We start from the raw sequence: 9,514 nt of genomic DNA on the forward strand, positions 1-9,514 counted from the left end.
CCTTGTAATGTTCTACCAACCTCGTAAAAAGGTGGATAGCCTCCGTAGTTGAACGACCCGGCATGAACCCGAACTGGTTATCAGATATAGACACAGGAAAAAAATTATTTCTAAAATATCTTAGAAATAAATTTAGTTTTTGCTTGATATGTTATATATGTCCATAATAAAAGGAAAAAATATATTTAGTAATTATATAATTCATAAAAAAATAATAAATATTAACTAAAGATCGATAAGAGTTGGGCGGGTTGGGTTATGACTCAAATTTTAACCCATCTTGACCTAACCCTTCTTAGCCCAAGTAATGACCCGCTCAATTATTGATTCAAAATGATGACCCGCCCAATTATTAATTCAATTCATTTTGACCCGCTCAAAATTGACCCAACCCACTCATCTGACACCCCTATGTTTTATGTACGTTCTCATGTTGCAGTTCTGTAGGCAAAGTATACATCCTGTCAATTTCATAAAACGCCACTATAGGTCATTGTCAAGTACTACTTTACTAGTTAATTGGACTCATGTTTAACCCAAAAAATGGTTTTCAAGGTCAAAATAATAATTTTATATGAAGGGCCACAAACAACCGATTCAATCCGAAAGATATAAAATTTTGTTAATACAACGTGATAGAGAAGTGGGAAATAAATTCAATGACAAATAATATAATAAAAATAAAGCAGAGAAGAAAGAATTCTTATTGAATGATTCTTGATAGGATAATGAGCCGAACAGAGTTTGAAGAGCCGAATTATGGCTAACTTGGGAGCAAGATGCTATGAATTACAATGTATAGAATTGTAGAGAAGAAAATTAGATCCCTCTGATGGTGGTAAAAGTATGTCTATTTATAGGGCTAAATTTAAATAAGTAGTCTCCTTGAATTATGGGTCCATTATGAGTATTTACTCAATCCATCCATTACTTTTGGAAGACTTGTAACAGCTGTGTAAATGCTGGAATTCTGTAACTGATGAGTTAATTCCATAATTAATGAGTCAATCCCGTGCCTATTGAGTCAATCCCGTGCCTGTTGAGTCAATCTCGTAATTGATTTCCTTCTTCTGACCGTTACAATCATTTATTGCATTTATTAATAATTGATTTGTAATTGATAGTATAATGATGGTAAATCCCATATAATCCGGGATTAATTTATTCCTTCCTCATTTGTAATTATGAGATATTCTCCCGAGCCTGTTTTGGGCTATTTCATGATGATCAGTTTCGGGGCTAACAGGCACGGTATGAGTATGTTCGGTCCCGAGGGTGTTTCACATATCATCTTTACATGTCATTCTTCATTTTACTTCAAACTTTACTGACACGTGTCGTCATTTAATAGACCCACATGGCGAGTCTAATTTTCACTAATACAGATAGTCCCCCACTTTCCGGTTACTCACTATGATGTGACCGGGAAGTGGAAGATTTTATCCTTTTCATCCTTGCCTCTGCCTAAAAACCTTGCCAGAAAAATCCAATAGGGACAAAAACCAGACGAAGGAAAAAAGAGTGCAGAACTTAGATATTCAGATGATAACTCCACCGCTTATGTTCCTTTCGTCAATAATCGGTTGGTTTACCCCTGTCTTGTTTCGGGGTTTGAAGACAAATATTTGCCTTATGTTTGCAAAGTTTGATATATATATTTCGGCTTTATTTTTTTGCCTATTTTAATGTTTACTTTCGATTTGTTGGGTACACCTTAGGCTTGACTTGAATTTTGATATTTCTAGTCTTCTTTGCCTTCCATATATATAGTCCCCAAGTGTTAGAGCTTTGAAGTATGAAATATCGAGCATTTGATTATTCCTTCCACGTGGTCCATTTCCTGAAAAGAAAAAACATACGGGACTCGGAGGTATATATTTAGATGATGACTGCTTAACCATCTTTTTTTTTACCAAAAGGGTTGTAACCTAGACCGGGATTAATACAGTGTTCCTCGTGTCTTTCGGGTCTAATATCATCATTTGGTATTTTAGAGAATTTATCCGAGTACTAAATATTTTTTTTTTGGCACTTTAGAAAATTATTTGAGTGCCCATACTTAGTCTTTTAGACTTAAAATATATATTTGGATGCATCGTTACATGTGCGATGTCTTAATGTTGCACCTTTGGGTGTCTAACTTTTATATAAAAGAGGGCTCTTTTATATACTTTAAACACTATGAAGAGGACGTCTCCTTTTCATTCAGGCGTAAAATAGGATCGATTGATCCGAGTAGACTTTTAGTCTGAGGGAATATTAATCCCGGTAGGATTTATAAGAGTATTGACCCCATTAAAATTTATGGGAGTATTGACCCCGGTAAGACATTGAGTTTGAGGGAGTATTGATCCCAAATAAATATATATCTTAGTAGATTTGTCCTGAAGAGACATTTAATCTGATTGGATTTTGAATCTAAATTGGAGTATATGAACATACTTCTAAGTAGAGAGGGACATATGTCCGAAATAATATTTGAGATTTACGGGATAATCAATCCGAGTCATAATACAATTAGCCATTAAGAAAGGCTTAGATATTTAGCTTGAATGGTCGTTGCTGGACCAAATATAAATCGTGTGTTTGTTCAAAGTGAACTTTATTCTGGTGGCTTATTTGCATACATTTATCTTGACTTAGATGTAACACTCTCGTTTCTTATCGTGGGATTCTTGACTCTGACATGAAGTTCTTGATCCTTTTTGTGTACGTGTAGTATATGTATTTTTGAAGAACTCATTCAACACTGTTTGAAGTGTTTATGCTTGATATGAGTAATACAACTAACTGAGTTGAGTTGGTAAATAATGTCAGGCCAAATTGACTAATCTTCAAGTATGAGTAATCTCCCTAGTGTTTGAGTTTTGAGGTATGAGAACTCAAACACTGGAATCATAATTTGACAGTTCGCAGTTTAATAGTCCCCAGTAGGATAGTTAGTTTCGATATTGATGGACTTTCAAATGGTCCAGTTCCAACATAGGGACGATACCGAAGCTCTTTTTATCAAATATTTTGTACTCTGGCCGGGAACTACGGAAGTTCCAAAATGTTGTCGAGGATCATGCCATATCTTGACTTGAGCTATTCATACTGACTTTGATGAGTTTTTGATTTGAAGCCTTATTACCGGAGTAATTTTCACTGCTTTCTTTATAAATTTCTCGCATTATATATTTTGTTTGTTTGGTCCATGTGGCATTTTAGCCTTTGGAGCCTTGAATATTCTCAAATATAATTCTCCTCCAACAAGGCAGGTAGTACGGGATGAGACGCACTCAGAGTTATCGAGAGCATGCTTATCTTTGGGTAAAGTCTCATTCTGCAAGTAATAAATGAATTTATTATGCCAATTCCAAATTAAATTAGTCAGGCTTACCTCATTTTCATTCTAATTGATGATAGATCAAGAATCGCCTAAATAAGAGATGGCTCGATTCCGAGACTATTTGATTCGGAAACGATATTCTCAATAAGTGCCCGGAGTTGCTTTCTAAGTCAGTGATATCAGTAGTAGATCTGAGACTAACACATCCGGCTCGATTTTCTTGGGGTGCATAGTTTTCTTGGATTTGATCAATCGCTAAATCAATATTTTTGCTCTAAGTCCCCAAGCTAATTTAAGCCATGTAGCATATGCTTCATACTCGGCTTTGTTGTTAGTAATAAAATAACTTTTATGAATTATCTAACTACTTTCCCTGATAGGCATTAAGCATTGCCCCTAACTCGAGAAGTTTAGTACTTGTGGACCTAATTGTGTAGAAGGTCCAAATCCCGAGAATTATCCCAGAAATAACATGTTCGGGTAATATGTTCGAGCTAAAATTAATCATGAAATCTACTAAATTTGTGATTTTATAGTCGCACGTGGCTGATAAACAATATCATATTCACTTAGTTCGACTACTCATTTAGCTAGCTTTCCTAACAGTTCATGTTTATGCAAAATATTGCGTAATGAAAATATAGTGACTACGGAAATTGAATGACATTGAAAATAAGGCCTTAGATTTAGGGAAACTACAATTAATGCCAACTTATCAAAATGTAGATATGTAGTTTCCGTATCTAAGAGCATTTTATAATAGATAGGAGAATGTGTACCTTTACTTCTTAAATTAAAATTGCATTTACCGAGACATCCGAGACAATTTGGTGTACCGGCAATCATCTTTCTCCTCGGAATTTTGAAAGTAATGATGCATTGTTGTTAGATAGCAAGTTCGAATGATTCGACTTTTCGGACTAAACTGATCTTTCGAAGATCTGTAACTTTATCTTTTATGATTTGGCTCTAGTTTCTTCTTTTGCTTGGCCGGATTATACCGCGGGTCAATATTGAGCATATAAACCTTTTCCTCCAGTGGTACACCTACTATGTTAGCATGGAGGCAAGCAAAGCAATTTTTGTTAGCATGTAAAAGTTTAATCACCTTACCTTTAAATTCGGTGTCGAGTCTCGACCAACGTAAACCTTCCTATTTGGGCAGTTAATGATAATTTCTAGTTCTTCAGCATTTGACCTCGTGTGCTTCTGATGCCTTCGGTTCAATGATTGCTTCCGAAAATATTTATATAATTATCCAAGGTTTTTAATGAACCTTCCTTCCTCGTGTCTATTCCATCCCGCAACTATCTCTTCTTTTTCAGTTGTTAGGTGTAGTATCTTTGTAAGCAATCTCATGAGTGTTTTACCCATGTTTTTCCTAATCTTTATTCTTCTCCTGTGAAAATTTACAATTTAGCAAGGTAATTCCTTGCCTGTTCGGGTAGAGCTGGATCTTTTCCAGTCCGTGAAGAAAATCTCGTATCTCTTTTCTCGGACCTGTTTTTTAGATTTTTGCATTTAGATTCGAATCACACAAGAATCACATTCGCTTGATATCCGGACATGTTTTTGACTTTCAATTGAATGAACGTGTCTTCCTCTATTCGAAGCTTTGAATTATATCGAATGTAAATTTTACTCCTCAGTTCCGGGAAGGTCCGACATTATTCTTCTGACTCGTTCAATCATATCCGGAATCACCTCGGTTTAGTTTTCGAACCTATTTTTGGACACTTATTAATGTTGATTCGACTTACCGTGTCTTCTTCTATTGAAATTCCGGTGCTGCAATGGTTATGCATATCATTCTCGCAGGATAGATAGGATTTCCCGGAGGTGTTCTATCTGCTCATTCTGTTTCTGCAAGGTTAGAACTAAATTTTGCAAATTAAAATTACTTGGCGTATCTGGACCTCCTATTCCGGAACTGTTTCGTACATATCCGTTATAATCAGTTCTGGTACTGATAGTTGCAGTACCAATATATCGATGTACATTCTCTATTTTGCTCTACTTGTTGCTTACATATCATTATCATGGCTATTCTTCCCTTTTTATTTTGTATGGTAAAACCATCTCCAACTTGGTTGTCCTCAACTGTGTTGATTGGTAAATTTCGGCCATGATGAAGGTTTAAACTGAAAACAAGCGAATATTAACAAAAATTGTTACTATCTTTGGATGAATAGCAAATTTGCTTGAGTTCCCGGTAACAGAACCAAACTGTTTAACCCAAAAAATGGTTTTCAAGGTCAAAGCAATAATTTTATATGACGGGCCACAAGTAACCGATTCAATCCGAAAGATATAAAATTTCGTTAATACAACGTGATAAAGAAGTGGGAAATAAATTCATTGACAAATAATATAATAAAAATAAAGCAGAGAAGAAAGAATTCTTATTGAATGACCCTTGATAGGATAATGAGCCGAACAGAGTTTGAAGGGCCGAATTATGGCTAACTTGGGAGCAAGATGCTATGAATTACAATGTATAGAATTGTAGAGAAGAAAATTAGATCCCCCTGATGGTGGTAAAAGTATGTCTATTTATAGGGCTAAATCTAAATAAGTAGTCTCCTTGAATTATGGGTCCATTATGAGTATTTACTCAATCCATCCATTACTTTTGGAAGACTTGTAACAGCTGTGTAAATGCTGAAATTCCGTAACTGATGAGTTAATTCCATAACTGATGAGTTAATTCCATAATTAATGAGTCAATCTCATGCCTGTTGAGTCAATCCCGTGCTTGTTGAGTCAATCCCGTGCCTGTTGAGTCAATCACGTGCCTATTGAGTCAATCCCGTGCCTGTTGAGTCAATCCCGTGCCTGTTGAGTCAATCTCATAACTGATTGCCTTGTTCTGACCGTTACAATCATTTATTGCATTTATTAATAATTGATTTGTAACTGATAGTATAATGATGGTAAATCGCATATAATCCGGGATTAATTTATTCCTTCCTCATTTGTAATTATGAGATATTCTCCCGAGCCTGTTCTGGGCTATTTCATGATGATCAGTTTCAGGGCTAACAGGCACGGTATGAGTATGTTCGGTCCCGGGGGTGTTTCACATATCATCTTTACATGTCATTCTTCACTTTTCTTCAAACTTTACTGACACGTGTCGTCATTTAATAGACCCACATGGCGAGTCTAATTTTCACTAATACAGAAGTCTTGTGGTCCAATGCAACACTCTTGGAGGCTTGTCTCTCTTTTAAGTTATAAGTTGAAGCTGAACCCCTAAGCCGCAGCAAATTGTGGCCTAAATTTTATAGAAAATGAAGAAATTTTGTTGAAACGTCATTTAATTAACCAATTAAAATTATGTGTTTTTTAATAGTTTAGATTCTAAGTAAGGTGATCACACATTTCAATATGATATGAGTGTAAGACAATATTTTAAGTTAAAATGTTATTGCATTTCAAAAAGTAAAAGATATTTCTATTATTTGGCCATAAAAGAGATAAGTCTACACGTGAAATGACATATTGAGACATACTACAATTAAGTAATTAAGAATATGCTCTCTCTAATAACTTAAGCATATGATTTTACATTTCTAATTCCTTCTATTTTCCAGGCCACATTGGATTCCATTTTTATGGATGCAATTGTATCGTCCTTCTAAGTGTTGGGTGCAGGGGCAGATTTAGAGGGGCGCAAGGGGTTCGCCCGAACCCCCTTCGCCGAAAAATTACACTATATATAAGGCAAAATCTGTTTTTTACCTATATATATTAAGTTTTGAATCCCCTTAACACAATGGCAAAGTGTAGTTTAGTGGTCAAGGGGGTTCAAAATCTACATAAGGTCACGGGTTCAATTCCCACTAGCTACAAAAAAAATTTTTGAACCCCCTTCGTAGAGATCCTGCCTCCGCCACTGGTTGGGAGATTGTAGTTCCTCAATACTTCGAAGAGATGTATGTTTTCTCATTTGCATATGCTCGACTTCGGTGCAGTTTATCCTCAATTGCGCAGTCGCTCTCCAATTTGTTAAATAGGCTCCAAACTGTGGGTGACAAATTTGAAATGAAAGAATGAACAACGGATAACACGATACAATGCAAGTAAAAATTACATTAGTATTGTGTGTGTGTGTGTATTTATTTTTATGCTAGTTGTAAAGCAGTTGATGCTATGTACGTAAGGCTTAGAAACGAAATGAGAGTTAAGGATAGAATGATAATAAAACCGATAGGCTAACAATCGGGACCTCGAGCTTGTCGATTCGGGGGCCTCGAGGTCGATTCCGGAGCTCGACTGAGAGCTATCGAAGGATATCGAAGTATGACCAATTGGAGTAAAATTAATGAAAGCTCCTTATGGCCAATGATAAGCAATAAATGATGAACAATAATGAAGATAATAAATGAAAGCAATAATATCAAGAGAATATGTTAGAGAGCAAAGAGAATATTCTTGTATATTTCGTGTGGAGCAACTGAAGCAACATAGCTTACAAAATAACAAGGACCCCCTTTATATAGGAGGAGAACCCCAACATAGTACAAAATATAGTAATGACAAAGAAGCGGAGATGGGACAGCTAGATGACACCTTGAGTCAGGGTTAGGGGCAGCCCACTAGGCTTTGTTAGTTCTATGTGTGTACCTAGGGAACTCCCCACTTTTCCAATATAGCCGTTGATCCGCATTGCCCCGAGGTCGAGCATCGAAAGCCCTCAAAGGTGAACCTCGACCCCCGTCTTGAGCCTTGGGAAGTATGTTGGCGGGGAATCATAATGACGAGGAAATTGGACCCTCCGATTTTGCCGTGCACAAATAGTCTCCGCGTTTCTTAGAGTGAAAGTGATAAGAAACAACCTTGAACCTTTGCCCCCTCCGATACTCTTGTAACGACGACAGTTATAAAGTGCACAAAGGCGATGTACATGCGGCCCTTGAAGGCCTCTATATTGATTATGGCAGTTAGCTTCCCCTTGGCCTCCTTCGACGCGTATGCGGGGCTTATATAAATACTTTCCTTCTCGTTATTTCCATCTCACTGCATTTCCAAAAGGTTCCTTCTGCCTTTACCTTTGTTCTTTCCTAGGAACGCCACCCCCCTTTTTCTTCCAGAATTTTCCAGTGATGGCGAAAACTTTCGCCTCTGTTTCTCAGGAGAATGTGGCCTCATCCTCTTCTCTTTTATCTTAAGGTGAAGCGGCAATGCCTCCTCGTGTTGAGGAATGCATTCCAGGATTTTTCACGATGGCTTTTGATTTCAAGGTCGATAGGTCTTCTTCGACCTCGGGGCATCGTGAGCCCGTGACTCAGTATATTAGCTCGATAACAGACGTCGGAAGAGTGAGAGCTGATTTTCACTGGGGGCACGCAGTGCTTATGAAGATCCATGCTTGGGAGGAGGACCTTTTGACATACAAAGCCGATTTTCTCAGTGTGTATACTTACCCATTTACCCTAGGGCCGGTGGGGCCATCTTCACCCCCGATCGACCCCATGATTCTTGATTTCTACTAACGGTACCAAGTGAACCTTGGCCAAATTAATCATTCGTTTTAGCGTGTTGTTTACATGATCAGATACTACGTGAACATGATCGAGGAGATGCCCTTCACCCTCGATCATCTGATCAGAATGTACAGCCCCCTTCTCTTCCATGGGGGTCTAATCAAACTCTGTTGCCAAGCCTCGAGGGCCCTATTCGCCTGTATTAAGGAGCTCGAGAATGGGGGATGTATAAGCCACTTTGTCCAAGTAAAGACTTCTGACTTGATCCCGGTAGAAAGGATGTCGTTTCCCGAGAGGTGGAATGTGGAGCGTAAGTAGATATGTTATCTAGCATCCCCTTGCTTCTCTTTGAGTATGTTCTTCTCCTTAATCTTTCTTACTAATACAGCCACATCAATTTATCCTAGCGCGGTTATGGACCTCCCGAGTTGGGTCGGCCATCTGGACTCGATTTGCTTATATGTTGAGCGAGTGTGGTGTGATTTATCCCGGGCTTGGTGGGAAGCTAAGGATCATGGTAAGCCTCTACCCCTGTTGTAGTCATCCTGTTTGACCTAAACCGCTACTGGCAGTGCTCTTGTTTCCTCTGCTTACCTCTTGCATTTGTGTAGGTTTGAGGGAGGTCCCCTTGGTGAAGGGAGCATTACCCGATGGGGAGAATTATTTAGCACCCGATGAGGGAAAGAAAAGACAA

Source organism: Nicotiana tabacum, chromosome 1, assembly GCF_000715075.1.
Source record: "Nicotiana tabacum cultivar K326 chromosome 1, ASM71507v2, whole genome shotgun sequence".
In the NCBI taxonomy this organism is placed as follows: Eukaryota; Viridiplantae; Streptophyta; class Magnoliopsida; order Solanales; family Solanaceae; genus Nicotiana; species Nicotiana tabacum.